A 21716-nucleotide genomic window follows, 5' to 3' on the forward strand; every position below is an offset into this window, starting at 1 on the left:
GAAGTGACCCCATCTCACCATCAAGCACAAGAGCCCAGTTACAGCAATTATGTTTCACCTCCCTACAATCTAAGATCCTGCCCAATTAGAGGTCCTAGTTCTCAGGAAAAGAACATGTCTGCCAGTGTATCTAGGAGTTGCATTGAACTTAAAAGTCATGATCACTTTGGGCTTCATGATAATAGTTCAACTGGCAAGGAAATCATTTACTGTTTTACTGAAATAATTAAGGAGTTGGTGTTGCCACCACAGAATGGGGTCGTGATGTCTGAAACCACATTCAGTACTTCCTTGCCCCCTGATAATGATGAATAGAAAAATGCAGCAACCACAACCTAAAATATACAGGGCAAATAAAGCATCAAACACTTGAAGTTCTGAATCACTGCACCAGGAAAGCAAGTTAGACCACCTGAGAATTGTCTGATGAGGGAAATATAGAATGGGTGATAGAGGAGAGAAATTATAAATGCCGAGTAGAGTTACAGGACCAGCCCTAGTGCAGAAATTGTAGCTTACTTCACTATCTTGCCTTAAGTGTTTTAGGAAATCACAGCTAATAACTATCTTGAGGGGACTCTGTGACCAACTGACTTGTACCTCCCCTCTTTGAGAAGCAATGAGACTGATGTGATCTTTACAAATTATATGAATGCATAAAATTATTACAAATACCCCAAAACTATCTACTCTACTATGCATCAATTTAAAAAATATAGTAGGCTCTCTCTCTCTCTCTCTCTTTTTTTTTTTTTTTTTTTAAGATGGACTCTGGCCATGTTGCCCAGGCTGGAGTGCAGTTGTGGGATCTCTGCTCGCTGCAACCTCCACCTCCTGGATTCAATCAATTGTTCTGCCTCAGCCTCCCAAGTAGCTGGGATTACAGGTGCACACCACCACATGCAGCTAATTTTTGTATTTTTAGTAGAGATGGAGTTTCACCATGCCGGCCAGGCTGGTCTCAAACGCTGGACCTCAGGTGATCAGCCCATCCCAGCCTCCCAAAGTGCTGAGAATACAGGCATAAGCCACCACACTCAGCCAAAAAAATATAGTAGACTCTTTTACGATACTTTGAAACAGCATAGAGAATAACCATGGTAATCTTTTGAATGACATAGGTCTTTTTGCTATTTGTGGCAATGTATGTTGAATATTTGCTTAGTATAAAGGCATTATACATATTTATTGTCTAAAACACCATGCTCCAAATTTGCTGTCTTTGTCTGTGATGACAGTATTTGGAAGATATTTTTAATACATAAACACCCTCAATCACTTCCTTCAGGGTAAAGCCACCATTTTAATAATAAATGAGAAAATAACTGCTTCTTGGAAGAAACAGACTATGGAGAGAATATTTTGAAAACTGGATGTGTGAAATTATTTCCATCATTATATGATCATACAACCAAAAATAATGTATGCCACCTGTAACAACTCTCCTATGTAATCGCTTCTTAAAAGTTAACAATAAATGTTTCAAGCCAGTTTTTAAATCTTCCACATGTAGATTTCAGTGAGTCTGGACCTATTTGTAAAAATATATCAAATGCTGGTCCTTTTGATGACTTTGTACAAACAACTGATGGATATCAGGGAAGATGAACACCAGCCAGATACTCTGCCAGAACCTGGAGATTTTTCTTAACATCTATCCTGTTCTTCTCAAGCTTTCCTAATTCTGTCCTAATTCTGTCTTCTCTGTAGAATAGATAGCAATGTAATGGACAGTCTACACTCTTATAAGCGCAAGTAATTTTAGTACAAATTCCAGAGGACAGAAATGAAGAGATTAGTCTAAGTTTAAACTCTGCTACGTACTAATTAACCATGTGCCAAGCAAGTCATTCTGGTGAGAGGGGGTTTGAGTTCTGTCACAAAACAATTGTGACATTGTATGACTTCACAGCAGCTGCCAAATTTGCAAATGCTAGATGGGACTCCTGCCAACTGATAAGCCTGCTTCAGAGATGGCAGTAGGAGAACCCATGCCACCTTTCCTAAGAATACAAAAGGAGCTACAGTTATATGAGCCTCCCTTGACATTTGAGGGTAGAAGAAAAGGAGGGTCTGTCCCTGTGTGTCATATCACTCAGGAGAGACAGTCAGGCTCAAGGAAGTGTCTTTGGATTTGCTGATAATCCAAAGCCTAATTATGTTGAATTACAATAATCAAACTCTTTTGTGCCTGTTTGATTCTCTTTCCCAAGTCTCTATGTTTAGGATCTTATTTTAATTGAAATCTTTGGAATTAAATGTTATGAATAGTGATACATACAATATTGGATAGTACTTGTAAAATATAATAAAATGTAAAACCTTATCATGCTTTCAGCTTAAAATATTATTCTATGCCCGGGCAAATGTCAAAGACAATTATCTCCTTTATTAAGCATTACCTGGAAGATGGATAATATTTAATATGTATGATGACAAATCTACAAAGAAAAAGAAACATCAAAAGGCTGCTGTCAGAATCCGTGATGTTCCACTGTTTAAACACACAGATATCACAACGTTTAAACAAAATAAAATGTCATTTCATATGTAAAGCAAGGATGCTAATATCCAGATATAGAAGTTATAGGAATTCTTCCTTAAGAAGAAAAAAGGAAGGTATTCCAAGAGTAAATTCTTATATTACTACTAATCCATTTTCTTTAAAAAAAATCAATGTCAGCAGCTGTGCTTGCTAGGATACAAAATTTAAAACCACAGGGAGGAGATAAAATGTAATGAGAACAAGTGGGAAAACCCTTGTTTTGCCAATATTTTAAAATCTCCTCTCTAGAAAGTAACTTCTTGGAGATAGGAACTACACTGTTTTTACTCATTTTTGTATCCTCAGAATTTTTCAACCATGCCTGGGACATAATAGATATTTTATAAGTACTTATTCGATGAATAAATAAATGAACAAAGTTAGGCAGCCATTAAATTTGTTTCAAAGGGAAATTACCAAAATCAGGCCACACAATTGTTTAGTGACAGAGCTTAAACTCCACTTCAATGGAATGACTTGCTTGTCATATAACTAGCTAGTAGCAGAGTTAAATTTTGACTAATCTCTTCATTTCTGTCCTCTGGAATTTGTACTAAAATTACCTGAGCTGGCCAGGTACAGTGGCTCATGCCTGTAATCTCAGCACTATGGGAGGCCAAGGCAGATGGATCACTTGAGGTCAGGAGTTCATGACCAGCCTGTCTAACATGGCAAAACCCCGTCTCTACTAAAAATAAAAATAAAAAAATTAGCTGGACGTAGTGGCACATGCCTGTAATCCCAGCTACTTGGGAGGCTGAGGCATGAGAATTGCTTGAAAGTGGGAGGCAGAGGTTGCAGTGAGCCAAGATCATGCCAGCGCATTCCAGCCTGGGCAACAGAGCCAGATTGCCTCAAAACAAAAACAAACAAATAAACAAACAACATTACCTGAGCTTACAAGTGCAAAGACCGTCCTTACATTGCTACGACAAGCTCTTCTCTAGCTACTTCCCAACAGCTGCAATAGGAAATAGGAAGCCAAGGTTGAACACCCCAAGCTTCTTCAGCACATCAGGAAGAAAGAAGGAAGGCAAAGCTTAAATGGAAGAGGGGGAAGATCTTGGAAGAGGAAAGAGGAAAAGGAGAGGGGTCCAAGAACAATCATCCTAATGTGATGAGTGATTGGACACAAGTCTCAGAGCTTACTTCATTTCCTTTGAATTGATGTTCTCTGGGACCCTTCTCAGTACTAACTTTCAAAACCAAAGAACTAAATAAAATCCTAAATATCAACAAAAACCTAATTTTTTTTCTACAGAAAATGTCTATCATATGTTTGAGCCTAAAGGAGATGCACAGCTTAAAAACCAAGCTGAAAATAACATCCCACATTAATTAGGTTGCTTTCCCCCCCAGCTACATACTTCTTGGCTAACAGATATAGTATATTCCACCACTTACTGAGAAGACTAGAAGATTTTTATTTTACTGGAAAAAAATAACATTTCCATTTTTATTCAAAAGCGTGTGAGGGGAGAAGGAAAGCCAATCGTAAAACACAGATAATATTTAAATCCTAAAGAAAATTGAAACATTTTGTTTTTCAATAAATTATAAAAAGAGAGGATTTAATGAGAAAGCAGTTGTTAGTACACATGGTAGAAAAGCAATGCCCTCTTCAGCTTTAGCAGAGCTAATGATGTAATTGTCATTATCAGATTACCCCAACCCAGAGCTGTAGGATTTCCTAGTTCAGTCATGAAAATAAGCAGGGTTCAGGCATCAAAGCAGAATGTAGGAGCATTGCCCTTTTATGTCACAGGTCTTTATTCTTCATAGTAATAGTTTTGGGTTGGGGGAGGCGGAAGGGTTGTAAGTTGTTGACAAAAAAGCCAAACTCTGTAAAATATGTAGAGAGATTTATTGTGAGCCAAATGTGAGCACTGTGACCCATGATACCAGCCTCAGGAGGTCCTGAAAACATGTGCCCAAGGTGAGTGGCTTATTGCTTGGTTTTATGTGTTTTAGGGAGACATAGGGCATCAGTCAATACACGTTCAGCCCAGAAAGGCAAGACAACTCGAAGTGGGCGCTTCCAGGTCACAAGTGGTTTCAAAGATTTTCTGATTAGCAATTGGTTGAAAGAGTTCAGTTATTGTCTAAAGACCTGTAATCAATAGAAATAAGGGTCTGGTTTAAGATAAGGGATCGTGGAGACCAAAGTTCTTATTCGGTAGATGAAATCTCATAGGTGGCCACCCTTAGAGGCAATGACGGCAAATGTTTTCTATTCAGACCCTTAAAAGGTATTAGACTGTCAGCTAATCTCTTCAGGATCAGGAAAAGACCTGTAAAGAGAAAAGGATTCTCTACAGAATGTAAATTCCCCCTACAAGAGACAGGTTTGAAGGACCATTTCAAAATATGGCAAAGAATTATATTAGGGATAAAATATTTTGATTTCTTTCAGAGGCTGCTATCTGCCCTGTGATGCTATACTAGAATCAGGTTGGAATTTGGTATCTTATTGCTACAAAGACTCTGGTCAGTTTTAATATCTTTTTTTTCTTTTTGAGATGGAGTCTCGCTCTATTGCCCAGGCTAGAGTGCAGTGGCCAGTCTCACCTCACTGAAACCTCCACCTTCCATGTTCGAGTGATTCTCCTGCCTCAGCCTCCCGAGTAGCTAGGATTACAGGCGCACGCCACCATGCCCAGCTAATTTTTTGTATTTTTAATAGAAATGGTTTCACCAAGCTGGCCAGACTGGTATCCAACTCCTGACCCACCTCAACCTCCCAAAGTGCTTGGATTACAGGCTAAGCCTCTGCAGCTGGCCAAGATCTCTATTTTTATGTTAATGCTGGTCAGTTGTGCCTGAATTCCAAAGGGATGAGGGCATAGTGAGACAAGTCCAACCTCCTCTTCCTCTCATGGCCTGAACCAGATTTTCAGGTTTCTTTGGAATCCGCTTGGCCATAGTGAAGCAGCTTTGTTGTTTGGGCTAAATACCCGGGGTTCCTTGTTTCATGACGAGAAAATTTATGGCACAGATACACAAACAAGAAGTTTAGGAGCAGAGTTGTAATAGGCAGAAGAAAGAGAAAGGAGAACAGCTCTCCCTCTAATGAGAGAGAGGCGCTTCAGGGAGGAAAAGGTGGCGAGCTGGGAGTTCACCTGATGTTATAGGCAGGCTTGAGGAGGCGGTGTCTAATTTACATAGGGCCTACACCTTGGTTCAATCAGGTGTGTCATTTACATAGCACGTGGGGAAGGCTGGCCACTCCACCCTAATCTTATTATCCAAATGGGCTTTCCCCTGGTCAGTGCCACCTCATCTGCAGGTTACTGTACACGTGACTGACAAAGAGAAGGGAAGATGGAGCTGCCATTTTGAACATGATTGGCACAACTGCCAGCATCTGTGTCTGCAGCTCAATTTCACAGACTTCTCCTTGTTAGAAAGAAAAATGATTTGAGGCTGCTTTTCCTTAAAAGGCAAATCTTACTGAGGACCTACATACCCTCACTATCTGCCTAAGTAATTTCTTTTTAACTCCTATATCAATAGGAGGGGTCCATTCAGTTGGTTGGAGAACTTAGAATTTGTTTTTGGTTTATAAAGTGAAAATGAGAGTTACTTCCAGGGAAATGGCTTGTTGCATGCTCAACAGAAAATGCAGTGTCCCTCTTTCAACATCTATGCAACAATGCTTATTGGTGTTTTCTCCACCTGAGGTAGATGACTCTCTTTTTTTTTTTTTTTTTTTTTTTTCTTCTTTTTGAGACAGAGTCTTGCTCTGTCACCCAGGCTGGAGTGCAGTGGTGCGATCTCGGCTCACTGCAACCTCTCCCTCCTGAGTTCAAGTGATTCTCCTGCCTCAGTCTCCTGCCCAAGTAGCTGGGACTACAGGCATGCACAGCACACCTGCCTAATTTTTGTAGTTTGAGACAGGGTTTCACCATGTTGGCCAGAATGGACTCGAACTCCTAACCTCGGGTGATCTGCCTGCCTCAGCCTCCCAAAGTGCTGGGATTAAAGACGTAATCTTACTCTCTTTTTACAGCAAAGACTGTTATACTGCCCAATCATTTCCAAGTTCTATCCCTTCGGAATTACAAAGGATGTTAACAGATGCTACTAGAAAAACAAAACTTGTTATTAAAGAGCTTAAGAGTCTTATAAAGAAAAATGTAAAACACTTTAGGGTATTTTAAGGTTCGAGCATGAAATCCTGATTTGGGTTTATAATCTGGCTGCTCCTTGAATCTGTGGCCTGTCCCTGAATTCCTCCCATTCAAACCTCCAGAACCTGTCAGCTCTCAGCACCTCTGAATGGTACCTCCCTGTGTGCTGGCCTGGTTGCTGTCACTCTGCCAAGTCCCACCCAGGTTCCGCATGTCTGTGCTTCCACCATAGTGTAGTTCTCCTGACTCTTCACTTCTGTCCTTCACATGCCTCACGCTACTACTATAGAAATGTTTGTTGAAGAAATGGATGACTCGATGAAGCCTTTCAACTAACAGAAGGATGGGGATGAGGAAGGCAGGGGCTTAATAGCAATGGAATTTTAAAGAAAAACTCTTTAATTATGCCCTTCAGCTCTTGGTTTTTCATGCGATACATTATGCATCCTGATTAAATCACTAAGGAACAGGCCCAAACCCTACCTGCTTATGGTAAAGAGAAAATTCCACTTTTATTTTTAACTCTATTAGACATGTAAATATCCTACAGCATAAAATCTATACAAATATATTCTTCCTCCCACCCATGACTCATTCTTCTATGAATCAACTTTTCTATTAGTTGATTCTCTTTCTTGACACATCAGCTCTCTAATTAATGAGAAGCTGGTTTTTTTTCAGTACCATAGAAATTTATTTTTTAAGCATAAGGGGAAAAAAATGATTCCAACAAAATGTCAGCCCATGGTAGAGTGGAAGGCATATGCCTACAAAACAGGACATACAGGTCCAAATGGGTCCAAATGGGTATTCTGCGTTCAGGATTTAGGAAGCGGAAAACTGCTCTATGCAAATGAACCCATATCACTAATAATCTGTGTCTCCATGCCTGCATAACGCTTTCAAATCCTCACAGGTTCCGTCACTTCACTTTATCCTGTACCGCAATCCCACAGGGCTGCCATCACCAATACCGAACTGCTAATGAATTTTTCCTGCTCCTCTGCTCAAGTACAACTGAAAGCCTGTCTGCTGAAACTTCTAATTAGTAGGACGTGAGAAAAAAGGACTGCAATAATTTTCTGAAATCACACACTAGGAGGTCTACTTTTCACTTGTTCATCCAATCGCTTTTGTGTTCCCTTTGAGTTTAATATAATCCCAACTTCAAAGTTAAGACATGTCCTAACTTACTAGTTATATGAATTATACTCATGAGAATCAGGGCTGTGCATATGCACGGAGAAGGTAACCATCTATCTTGTGTGGCCACCTATATTTTGTGCTTTCCTTCTCAAAAAGATTACCACTCTCATCTAACCCAAAAAGTTGAGAAATAGAATCTAAGATAAGACTTGTCTTCTTGGAAAGTTCTATTGGGTTTTGACTTGTGCAATGTAATGCATTTATATTAAAATTACATCTGACATAACTCCCCTATATATACACAGAGTCACATATGTATGAAGCCACTAGGTATCTGAACAGTCTAATTATTTTGTAAGAAGAAGACCATGCTCTGCTCAAAACTTCATTTGGTTAGTGATAGAACTGCTTTGAATAATACAGATGTAAAATTTGGCCTTGAAATTAACTTGACTTAATGAAGCTCCAATCAATCAATACTAAAGAAATGTCTAAAGCCATTCATATTCATTTCTTGTGGCTGCTGTAACAAATTTCCACAAACTTGATGGCTTAAAACAACAGAAATTTATTCTCTCACCTTTCTGGAGGCCAAAGGTCTGAAGTCAAAATTTCACTAGGCCCATGCTCCCTCTGCAGCCTCTTAGGAAGAATTTTCACTTGCTTCCTCTAGCTTCTAGTCGCAGTTGGCATTCCTTGGCTCATGGCTACATTCCTCCCAATCTCTGCCTGCATCGTCACATCATCGTCTCCTCCTGTGTCAGTCCGTAATCTCCGTCTGCTGCACTCTTAAAAAGACACACGTGATTGCGTTTAGGGCCCAACTGGATAATCCAGGATAACCTCCTCAATTTCAGATCCTTCAATTAATCACACCTCCAAAGACCCTTTCTCCAAGTAAGGTAACATTCACAAGTTCTGGAGATCAGGACATGAATATTTTGGGGAAGAGGGGGCATTTTTCAGCCTACCGTAACATCTTTCAGTGTTTCCTTAAGAATCATGAGTGATATTTTCAGTGAGGAATACTTCGTTTTGCCCCAGGTTTGACAATATAGAGAGAATTGGGGTTTAATCAATGCATACAAGGCAAAGATTATACCTAATTCAATATTCAGCTCAGTAACTAGTATGGAGATATGGTGTCTGACAAACCAGCCCTGAGCACTGTCTTTATGTTCAAAGCAAAATCAAATTCAATTTGTTTCTTTCAGTGCAATTTGTCTGCATTAACCCAGGATCAGGAATTGCTCACTTTATTACCCTCAGGTTATCTTCCTAAGGCACAAGCAACATTTTTGACACATTTAATTCCAATTATTTCTACCTATTTTGCAGAAGAATATTAGATATAATATTTAAAAAAATATCGAGTTGTTTTTCACCAAACTTGTCATATAGTCAGCCCAAAATTTCCTCCAGTTTACCTTCAGTGCCATATTATCATGCTCTGTGTGTACCATAATATGTTTTTTTAAAGATTAAGAAGTCCTGATATACAGAGATAAGTAGGCTGAAAACAGGTCCTTATGGAATATCTAACTTGCAAGAGAGGGGTTGATAAAGAAGAGACAGAGCAGCTATCTGGCATTTGGTAGACAGACTCCTCCTCATAAGGTGGAAAATTCCCTGAAGGAAGCAATTTAGAGCTGAGCTGCCAAAACAGATGTCAACTGTCCACAATAGATCCACAATGTCAAATGCCACTGAAAAATGAAGTAAAGACTGAAAAATATTCACTGAATTTGGTAATTAGAAAGCACTACAGGCCAAGTATGCTGGCACATGTCTGTAAATCCAGCATTTTGAGAGGCCAAGGCTGGAGGACTGCTTGAGCCCAGGAGTTTAAGACCAGCCTGGGCAACATAGGGAGATCCTAGCTCTACAATAAATTTTTAAAAATTAGCTGGACATGGTGATGCATGCCTGTGGTCTCAGGTACTCAGGAGGCTGAGGTGGGAGGATTACTTGAGTCCAGGAGGTCAAGAAAAAAAAAAAAAAAAACAGCAATATCAGTACCAGTGGACTGACAGGAAAAGGCCACAAAGCAGGGAGTTGAGACTTACATGGGGGGAGGGGAGGTGTACACAGAAAGATTATTTCTTTCAGAAGAAAGAAGTTTCTGTTCTTTCAGAAGATTATTGTTGACAGTGATGAGAGGAAATAATGGAAGGCAAGAAGAGGCTTTTTGTGAGGTGTCAGACTTGTGTTTCTACCTTGAGGTAAATAGCCATGTCCAAAAGGAGAGTTTAAAGGTGCCGATACTGCTAACGGCAGACAAAGGCATACACTAAACAAAGTTTTTAAAGAACCTAGAAGAAGTGAGATTGTGCTCAGGGAAAAGGGTTGGTCTTGGGCACATGTCCTCTGGCTAAAGAGAAAGCACGTAAAGATGTGACAAATAATTTTACCAATCGGAATTCAGAAAGTTAAATGTGGCTCTGCCTGGGATACCTCTTTTCTTTGTTTCCCAGGAATATAAACTGAGGAATATTAGAAATGAGAAAAGGTCACCGGATTTGGCAATTGGAAGGCCATTTATGACCTTTGCAAGGGCAGCTTTAGTGCTTCCTTCAGCCAACAAATATTTATCATCCTGGTGAATGGAGCACTAGACAAGACCTTGTTACAGGACCAACAGGTTCGTATGTCTGCTGCACAGTAACATACCAATATATCAAGACAGCAGAGTTTGCAGTAGAGAAAGAGGTTAATGATTGCAGCGCAGCCGAATGAGGAGATATGAGGAGACTCCTCCAAATCATATCCTGAGAAGTCCTGGGTTGGAGTTTTTAAGGGGATTGCAAGGGACAAAGGGCTCTAAAATGGGGTCGTTGGTTGGTCAGGGTAAGAGGGATGAAATCGTCAGGATGTGGCAACTACATCCTTTAGTGAGTCAGTTTCTCATAGGGTCCTTCAGACCAGCTGGTATCAGTAGTTTCACTGGTAGGCAGGACCTGATAGAATATCTCAAAGGGAAAACTTCACATTTTACAATGTTCACGTTATCTATAGAGCAGTTAAGGGAGACTAGAATCTTGTAACAGGATCTACTGATTCTAGGGCAATAGGTAAACAACTATGAGGAAGCAGGTCAGAGAACAAGCTGACCTAATGATAAATGCTGAATGCCTTGCAGCTTGGTTTATTTTCATTTCTGTCCCTCCCTTCTTCCTTGATTAATTTTATAAAGTTTATAGGGACGGTTTCAACCTCCCAAGACAGGAGACTTGAAGTCCAGATTTAACTCTTTACCAAATTAGCTCTTCATAATGAAGGCACCGTTTGGGGCACTTATTCCCCCAAAATAAATAAGTTGGATGAAATGTCAGCTAAGGCCATGTCCAACATTTACACTATGTATCTATTATACAAGTGTTCAAGACATAAGGCTTGTCATGGTATGAAATTTAAAGATCCAATGAAAGGGAGGCATCTGGACTTTCAAGACATCAGAGTCTCTAAAAACAAATAAATCCTAATAAAAAGTCATCCTGCAGTGTTCCTTCCTGAGGTAAAGCCTGCTGTCAGGGAGAAAACACTGAAATTTCTATTTCAGGAGAAAAAATGTGACCAATTTCTAATATGATTTTTTAAAATTCCTCAGTGCCAAACAGCCTGAAAATGGCAAGACCTTTCACAACCTGATAAAGTTATTTCTCAATATGAGAAATATGAGAAAAGAATTAGCCATAAATTTAGGAGTTTTATCCAGTGGGCAAATTTGGTGTTAATTTGAATATATTGCTTGGGCCCCTTGGGATGTTGAGCACAACACACTAGATGGAAAGTTGTGATTGCACATTATATATTTTGAGGCAAAACACTTCTGCCAATTCTTGAGCTAAAGGAACACAAATTATAAGCACACATAATGAAGAGTGTAGAAATTTGATATTAAAAGACGTATTATATTGTCTGATACATCTTCCTGTCAACATGTTCATTATAATGTGTTCTTTTATTCTGTCCTATTCAGAATTTCTAGTTGTCTGTACATTGATTTTACACCTCCCACCAAAAAGCTTAGAAACATTGACAAGCATCTGATCATATACTCTAAAACGATGCAGTATGAGGGGGAGGACATTTCTATTGCTTTGATCTTCATAAAAACGCTGCCATGGTTAATTTGTTCAGCTCCAAGTCTTTAGTATCTTGTCACTCCTTTTGAAGACTCCAAAGGAATGCTTAGCTCGGATTAGACTGAAGGTGTTCCCACAGCAACAGAGGTATGTTATAATGTGGATTATTCCAGAGGTGTATCAATACCACTCCAATCCATTGTTACCAAAACCAAACCACCCACCATCGGTAACTAGTTGTCCACGGTGGTAAATTCGTAGGTGGCCATTTGTTTTCTTTCCTCCTAGAAGTCCCTACTTTTCCTCTAACAACTCGGAGCTGCCCCCCAAGAGGATGGAGTCACTTCCTTCTTTCTTTTCCCACACATGATTGTGTTGTAGGAGAGGCAGTTGGGCGGCCAATGAACTGTGGGATCTAGGGTTCAGGAGGCCTGGCTGCAAGCCCTTCTCTTTCCATCTATTGCTGTGTGATATTTAGCTATAACCTGATCAGAAGTCAAATGTACCCCTCTGTAAAAGTTAATAAAACCTGAGTGATCAATGTGTGATGTTGGGTTGCTGTGAAGAGGGAAAAGAAAGAGTCAACAGGAGAGCACTTTGCAAACCACTCGATGACATGCTGTGAGAGAGAAGAAAAAGCTGAGCAACCTCAGTGCTGTCCTCTCAAAACATGCAAAACTTTACCTATTTAATTTCTATTTAATTCTTAAAATAAATGATATTCCTACTGGTTTTACTTCTCTGATCATATCCTGACTGGTACTGGAACTATAATAGTAGACACTTTAATATGCCAAAAAAAAAAACCAGTCAATTTAGAAAAATGTTTTATTATATTCCAAGCAAATTCTAAATTAATATAAATAGTATTCATACTAGGCATACCTTGTCAAAAATTAAAATTTCAACTATAGGTATAAATTTCTGCAAATATCCAAATGGGAGGAAGAAAAACAACTTACTTAAAAAGGGCTAAAATCTATTTTTTTTTTTTTTTAGAGACAGGGTCTTAATCTGTCACCCAGGTTGGAGTGCAGTGGTGCAATCACAGATCACTCCAGCCTTGACCTCCTGTGTTTAATCAATCTTCCCACCTCAGCCTTCTGAGTAGCTAGGATTACAGGCATGCACCATCACACCTGGCTGATTTTTTTCATTTTTTATAGAGACAGGGTCTTGCTATGTTGTCCAGTCTGGCCTCGAACTCCTGGGCTCAAGCAATCCTCCTGTCTCAGCCAGAAACAGGTGCTCCAATTTTAGGTGGGAGCCACTACACTTGGCCTGCTTCCTCTGACTTCTTTGCAATACTGAATTCCTAAAGATAATGAAAAATTTGTAAAGATTTTGAGAGAGGAAACATAATCAAGAATTTCATTTCCATCCAAACTGGTATTCATGTGTGAAGGCAAAGACTAAGAAAGGAAACTACTCATGGATATTCAAAGTAAAGAAGTAAAGAGTAGGAAAACCAAAGTAAATTAAGTATAGAAACTTACATATAAATAACTGCTACAAACACAGTCACAAAACTCAATATAAAAACAAAACTATTGAACACAAGGGAATACAGAGTAAAGAAAATGAATAACTACATGTAAGCAACATGGGTCCACTCCTCTGTTTAACCACAGGAAGCCTGGGAAGTCAGGGAAGAAATTAATAGAAGTCAGGCAGAAATCTGCCTCCTGCACAAGGCGGCATAAAAAGTATATGTAAACTAAAGCCTGAAAGAATAGTCAGAGTTGGCCAGGAGAATGGGAGATATTCCAGTGGCAACAGCAGAATCCCACTCTGGCTGAGGAAAATAGAAATCACTTTATGGGAAAATGTCAGAAGCTCACAGATGTAGTTAAAGGTCAGGAAGGTTGGATTCAGAACAAGACAGACACAGTGACACAGGAGATGCAATAAGCTTGTCAGAACACTGCCACTGAGATAATGAGCCCTAGCCATGTTTCTGCCTGTGCGTCATTCCTCCTAAGACTCAAAGTCCCTGAAGAGAGAGCCAGATTGAACAAGCTCAGACCTGTTGCTGGCCAGAGGAAGGCAGGACTATCCGTGATGGCCCCACAGAGACAGTTCACAGTCCACAGGAGCCACAGATAGGAAGCTGATATGCTGTTACAGGCAAATCCAAAATAGTGAATGTTCACTCCAGGGGGACTGAGGCTGGGGAGGGCAGCAGAAACCTGTCACAAAGAGCCTTTAAGTCATGCTAAGAAATGTGGATGTTTTTTCAAATGAAAATGGGGAATAAATGAAAAGTTTGGAGGAGAAAAGTAATAGATTTGATTTCCATTTTAGAACGATGGCTCTGGCAGCAATGTGAGGAGGAAACGGGAGGGGTACTAACTAGAGAACATGCAGTAATCCAGGTAGAACAGGATGAGGCCTAATTTATTAACTGTAGGCTGCAGAGAAACACGAGCAGTCTTAAAGCAACATAGAACCAATAGATTTTGGTAACCAAGTTACTAATCTTATTATGATTAGATTATTCATCATCATCATCATAAGCAATAATAATATAACAACAGTAAACAACAATTAAGAAACAATTTGATCATGGAAAATTTTGTTCCCCCCTCCAAATAATTGATGTGCTATGTGCAATCCATTAATGAGAACTACGTAACCCATCATTTGGCTCAGAACCAAATTTGCATCTGATTCACATCAGCAGTGTGAACTCTTGTCTTCTGTGATCTTCTTTTCCTTGATCCTGACTTTTTCCATCTGTATTTGTTCTACTGTTACACCATGTCCATATCCTTTTTTGGCAAATTGTCCTAAAAGACCTCAAAATTACCAAATAAACAAACAAAAACTCATGTCCATATCCTCAATCAAAACCATTTTCCTGTCTTCATAATTTGCTAATGGCTCCACCATTTCCCCTACACCCGGAGCTTGGAAACTTCATCAAGTATCAGAACCACTCTGTTTTGCCTGTCCTCCGTTGCCCACATTCAGATCATCTGTACATGAAAAAGGTTTTGAATCAGTGCCCTACTTTTTATCCCTCCTTGCTTTGAATGAAATTTCCCTTTTCCTCTTGCTTAAACCTTCCATCAGCTTCCTAACAGTCTCTCCTTGCCCTCTGACTATGCACCACTGCCAAGTTAAATTCCAATTATATTACTTTTCTGCTTTAAAACTCTGATGATTCACCAGTGCTAATAAATTAGGCATTGGCTGGTGACTCACACCTGTAATCCCAGTACTTTGGGAGGCCAAGTTGGGTGGATCACCTGGGGTCAGGAGTTCGAGACCAGCCTGGCCAACATGGCAAAATCCTGTCTCTACTAAAAATACAAAAATTAGCTGGGCATGGTGATGTGCACATGTAATCCCAGCTACTCTTGCACCTGGGAAGAAGAGGTTGCAGTGAGCCAAGATTGTGCCACTGCACTACAGCTGGGGAGACAAGAATGAAATTCCATCTCCAAATAAATAAGGCATAAACCCTTCCTCTGTTATTAAAGATTCCTTCTTAGAAGATTATAACATGAAAAAGCTAGGAACCCTTTTAGAATCCTCTAAATTGAGTACACATATCGGGTCTACTTTTCTTTGCTTCATACTTTTTTCCAGGTCCCAGATACATCCCTGGGTGTCTCAGTCCATTTTCTGCTCCTTCACAGACTGGGGGAGTCATGGACAAAAGAAGTTTGTTTGGCTCACAGTTCTGGAGGCTGAAAAGTCCACAATCTAGGGGCTACACCTGGCGAGGGCCTTCTTGCAGCATCATAACATGGAAACTAGGTGGAAGGGCAAGAGAGTGCATGCAACAGCAAGAAAGTGAATGTGCCTTTATAACTAACTACCGCTGTGACAGTGGCATTAATCCACCCTTGAGGATAAAGCCCCCATGACCTAATCACTTTTTAAAGGCCCCACCCCCTCACCACTGGCTGCACTGGGGATTAAGTTTCCCACACACACTTTGAAGGGCTTATTCAAGCCATGACCCTTGTTTCTCATGCATAGAGGAAGGGGAGTGAGGAATCCAACTGGCAGACTTGGGAGCTCTAGCCCATCCTATTCCCGTCCTCTTCTGCAAAGCCTGTCTGCTTTGCACTGTGAGCCTGTCTTAGCCTTGCTGTTGGCTTAGTGCAGAAGCTCTGTTTCTGGGAGGAAAGAGGGTCAGGGAAGTGCTGGGCTTATTCCTGATGGACAAACTTATCTAGTTCTGGGGTTTACTATCAGGAATTCCATTGTTGCCACATACCTGAGTGAATTTGGGAACCAAAACTAGAACATATAGAGATTAGGCTTCTGGAAGCTAGAGGAACTGATTGATGTAATATAAGCTTTAGGGGACCTATACCAAGCTCAGGCCATGGAGGAATTTTAAACATTGTGTTTTTCTGCAGCCAATATTGCACCTTGTGCTTGACTTTTGTGATGTTGGCTTTAGCTGCTTCAGCCTGGATAAGTGAGTTTAAGTCTCAGGCTCCTGAAAGAGACTGATCTGGTGGCTGAATACACAAACAAGAGGCTCTTTCTATATTGCCTGGGCTACAGGCACTGACCACTTCAGTGATCTCGGTGACGCTAGCAAAACTGGCCACAAAGGCTTTAGCAAGCAAGCTTGGGTTTAAATAGAAAAATAATTTAGTCTGTGGGCAGCTGCAGATGACCTTGAATAACACATGCATGAATCGGCCTGCAATTGCAGCCAGGACTAATAGACGGAATAAACAAATCCGGAGAGCGCCTTTAGAGTCCCATTGAGGTTTTGCCGCGAAAGAGGCAGAGTGTTAGCATGTTGTTTGGCTTTTACTGGGATTTTCACCCAGGTCTGTAAAGAAATTGGGTTCCACATGAGTCACAGAGCAATAGCATGTGAATTTCTAGCTTTAAATTATTAGAGTTAGGTTCAAATAGGTAATACATGATCTCACTTTAAGTAGACTCAAATTCTATTCTACATTTAGAGTCAAGGAGGAAACTTTAGAGAAATAAATCTTCAATTGATGTGACTGATAAACAGTCTTGAGTCACCCCCAACCATATAAACTCAAGTTGGCCCTGAATTTGTTAATTTCATGAATTCCAAACAAGGCTTTGGATTTCAGACTAAAATTATGCATTCAACCTAAAAGGGTACATTTCATTAATAAAACAGTAAGAACAAAGGGGCACCCTCATTGAAAAATATGCTATCTTCTTAGATAACACTAGAGAAATAACTGAAAGAAATTATTGCTATCCCAATAAAAAGACAGATTCTTTTTAAATACTGTCTCTGAGGAACATTACTGCTTAAAAATGTCACAGAAAAACTGGAGTCATATGAAAAACATGTCAGTCTTAATATCAGAACATAAGCAGAGGAAAATTGAAAATAAAGAGACAGATTAAGCTAGAGGAAAGTTTCCTTAGGAGTAAGCTTGAAATATTAGAGAACATATTAAAGAGAAATTAAACTAAAATGAGATCTCAAAAGTCAATATATATAAAAGTGAAAGGAAAATGCACCACAGTCTAACTTGTATAAGGGAGATTGTTAGGTGCAAGGAAGGTGTGTAGTTATTACTAGAACAGAAACAGTGATTCCTAAAGTTTCAGCAGTTTTTTTTTTTTTTTAAAGGAGAGTAAAAACAAGAGTACACTAAAATGACATTCAAGAGGGCTAAGCTCCTGGACACTATTAAATGGTAGATTCTTAAAATTATTACTGGAAAGTCTATAGTAAAAGCAACTGATTTTCTTGCCTTCCATCCTACGCCCTGGTGATCCACTCATTTCTAAGAAGCAAACTTGATCATGTCAGTCCCTTGCCATAAACTACACACACACACACACACACACACACACACACACACAGAGTGCATGCACCTTTGTACCTTAGTATGGAAGACAATCTTTCCATGATTCTGTGTACCTCCCTGGATTGTTTCCTGATAAACTCTACCTCTGCATTCTAGATTCCACTTGTACCGAACAATTTGCAAGTCTTGAGTATTATAAACTTTATAACGTATTCATTCTGCCTGCCATGTCTTTTTATCCTAGTCCACATGGATTTTACAAGACTCAGCTTACATATCACCTCTCCTAGGAGCCTGTCTACAGTAGAATTACCTGTGAATTCAGAGCACTTATAATGTTTTATTTTTCTTGTGTATTTGTTGACTCTGTTTCAACTCTAAGCCAGTGGTTCTCAAAAGAGGTGATATAGCTCCCAGGAGGCATTTTGAAAATATAAGGGGCATTTTTAATTGTCATAAGTTTAGGGGTTGGGAGAGCACAAGAGATATTCAGTGGACAAGGCAGGGAGCTAAATACCTTCCAATATGCATACAGTTCAATAGAAAAAAGAACTATATGCATCATGTTCAACTTTTAAATGTTCCAGTGGACTTTCTGTAGGTGAAAAACGTGTTTATAATTATCTTAGTTAAGATTAAAACTCTGGGACAGGTGCGGTGGCTCAGGCCTGTAATCCCAGCACTTTGGGAGGCTAAGGCAGGCAGATCACCTGAGGTCAGGAGTTTGAGACCAGCCTGGACAACATGGTGAAACCTTGTCTCTACTAAAAATACAAAAAAAAAAAAAAATTAGCCAGGCATGGTGGCACATGTTTATAAAATCCCACCTACTCAGGAGGCTGAGGCAAGAGAATTGCTTGAACCCAGGACTTGGAGCTTGCAGTGAGCCAAGATCACGCCACTTCACTCCAGCCTGGGGAAAAAAAGCAAAAAATCTTTCTCAAAAAAAAAAAAAAAAAAAAAAGATTCAAGCTTTTTTTTTTTTTTTTTTTTGCATGGTGTTATATATTGAATTTCACAGGAATATAACTACCATAAACTGAGGAAAGAATGTACTTGGTTCATGTTCAGAACTTTATCAGGAGTTGTTTCTCATTTCAAAAATCACATCACTATAGGTACTACTGAGAGTGGTATTTGAGTCACCAACACGACACTCATGTATCCATCTGCATTTGTCGATGAGGCATTCATGGTGACTGTAAGTAGATGTACAGGTTTCCTCATTTAGCTCTTATCTCAAAATGTCAAATATAAATTTTAAATGTGGGCAAATATTCAGTCAAATATATTAAATTGGGTTTTACAGCTTTTATGCACAAATGAACAGTCACCAATATGTCCATTCCGCCAACACACTTTTTTCTAATTAAGCCAATGAACCCATGAAGAGTAAGTGAACATTTTACAAAGGAACATGTTGATCACATTGGCAAAGATATGTATATATATTTCTGATATTTAAGGAAAACTGAAAATTGTAATACTGTAACTGGAATATTCAAGAACATTCTCTGCAAAAGGAAGTGGGTCTCATTGGTTCTTACAGAACAACATAAATATCATACAATATGGTACATCATACAATATTCTAAGAAAATTAGTCTTATAAGCTATATAAGAGATTAGTACAAAGAGGCTAAAAACAAATCCAAACCAAATAATTTCTCTATCCCATTGTAATACTGCTTTAAGAAGATGGTAAAAGATATTGAAATCAGTTGCATAAGGCAAATATTCTTGATTATGACTGGGCAAAAGTAACCAGTATAAATATAAGACTTTAATATTTGTGTCTATAAAGTGTGCAAGGACAGAAAAATTATGTAGAAAAGATTAATTTCAAAATTACTAACAATGAATACAAAAAATTGTCAATATTTGAAACCCTAAAATTAATTAAAGGGAAAAAATTTCCTTTTCCAGCATCATTGCTTATTTAACAGAAGGAGCACCAATAATGTAAGTTTAAAGTCAACTTTAAAAGAGGTACCGGGTGTTTTAACAAGTCATTTTATTATTCATCAACAACTTAATTACCAAGTTTCAGAGAAGGAGATAATCATCAATGAATGTTTAAAAATAATCCCTTTACTAACAGATTATTCATAATCTTGCAAATGTCAATGAAGTGTTCGAATGTCATGTCCAAAGAAGATGGTTTACCAAGCAAATATTTTTAAAAGGTTTGGCTCATATTATAGGCCTTTATGGATCTTTAACATGATCAATAAAAAACATATATATAATTGGAAATACTGCAAATTGATGAGGTATAGCTTTAAAGCATATTTGAAAAGGTCTTCTTTATTCAAATTATAATTTTTAATTTATATTTTGTATATCAATATATTTATTTTCAAATATAGAGAAAAATTAAAAAATTAGGGCAAGCTTGTCCAATCCACAGTCCATGGGCCACATGTGGAGCAGTATGCCTTTGAATGTGGCCCAACACAAGTTCATAAACTTTCTTAAAATATTATGAGTTTTTTTGTGATTTTCTTTTTAGCTTATCAGCTATAGTTAATGTTAGTGTATTTTGTGTGTGGCCCAAGGCAGTTCTTCTTCCAAAGAGGCCCAGGGAAGCCAAAAGATTGGACACCCTTGGATTAGGGCAAGGAACATCCATATGCCTGCCACCTACATTCAGCAATTGCAAGTATTTTGCTGTAATTACTTCCTACATGTTTATATATTTAGCTAAAACATTTCAAAGTAAAATACAGTGACCATGCTATTTCACCTCTGAGTTCTTAATCATGAATCTCCTAAACATAAGGATATTTTCTTGCATAACCACAGTGTTATTACTATGCCTTAAAAAATTCAGGAGTGGGCTGCATCCTGGGCGACAAGTCTTCCCCCAGCTGTCCTCTGTGCCTTAGATACCGTAGGGATCCAAAGGGCCAGCTCACTTGGGTGGGTGCGGTGGCACCAACCATGGACACCTTAGAAGAAAGCTTCACGGTGACCTTCTCCTCTGACTCTGATGCACATTTTGATGCTGTGATTGGATATTTAGAAGACATTATCATGGATGAAGACTTCTAGTTATTATAGAGAAATTTCATGGACAACTACTACCAGGAGTTTGAGGACGCTGAAGAGAATAAACTCACCTACACACTTATTTTTAATGAATATATTTCTTTGGCAGAAAAGTATATAGAAGAACAGTTGCAAGAGCAAATTCTTAGCTTTAACATGGCAGCTTTCACAACATTACAGCGTCACAAACATGAAGTGATTGGTGACATCCTCCAAAAGCTGCTCACATTTACAGATTTTCTGGCTTTTAAAGAAATGTTTCTGGGCTACAGAGCAGAAAAAGAAGGCCAGGAACTGGACTTAAGCTGCGGTTTAGTGGAGACTTCATTGTGCAAATCATCTTCTATGTCAGCTTCCCAGAATAATCTGCGGTACTAGGTCCTACCTCCAGACAATGAATGGGATCATTCTCAATGTCACTGGCTCAGTAGGCCAATAAGCTTAGCTCATGATGACAGGAGAATGTATCCCAGAAAAACTGATTCTGTTCTGCAACCCTTCATTCGCATTAAGCATTGATGATGGGTAAAAACCAAAATGACCAAACCCTCCTGGACCTATTTATCCTGAAACATCTTTTTTTTTTTTTTTGAGACAAAGGCTCACTCAGTCACCCAGGCTGGACTGCAGTGGCCCAATCTTGGCTCAGTGCAACCTCCGCCTCCCCAGTTCAAGCGATTCTCCTGCCTTAGCCTCCCAAGTAGCTGGGATTACAGGCACAGACCACCACACCCAGCTAATTCTGTGGTAGTTTTTGTAGAGATGGGGTTTCACCATGTTGGCCAGGCTGGTTTTGAACTCCTCACCTCAAGTGAGCCTCCTGCTTCGGCCTCACAAAGTGCTAGGATTACAGGTGTGAGCCACCGCTCCTAGCCAAAACACCTTCTTGTATTCATTAACCCTAATACTCCTCTCCTCCCCAAGTAGGTACCTCTCTCAGGTGCTTCTGACTCAGACACCTTAGGAGCAAGCCCATGTCAAG

At 39.3% G+C, this 21716-nt stretch overlaps 1 pseudogene; it reads left to right on the top strand.

Moving 5' to 3' along the window:
- Window positions 1–20617: 20617 nt before the first annotated feature.
- LOC116562186 lies at window positions 20618–21148 on the top strand (annotated as a pseudogene).
- The last annotated feature ends 568 nt before the right edge of the window (window positions 21149–21716 follow it).

Source organism: Sapajus apella, unplaced genomic scaffold (genome assembly GCF_009761245.1).
Source record: "Sapajus apella isolate SASKATOON/1434 unplaced genomic scaffold, GSC_monkey_1.0 scaffold32, whole genome shotgun sequence".
Taxonomy (NCBI): Eukaryota; Metazoa; Chordata; class Mammalia; order Primates; family Cebidae; genus Sapajus; species Sapajus apella.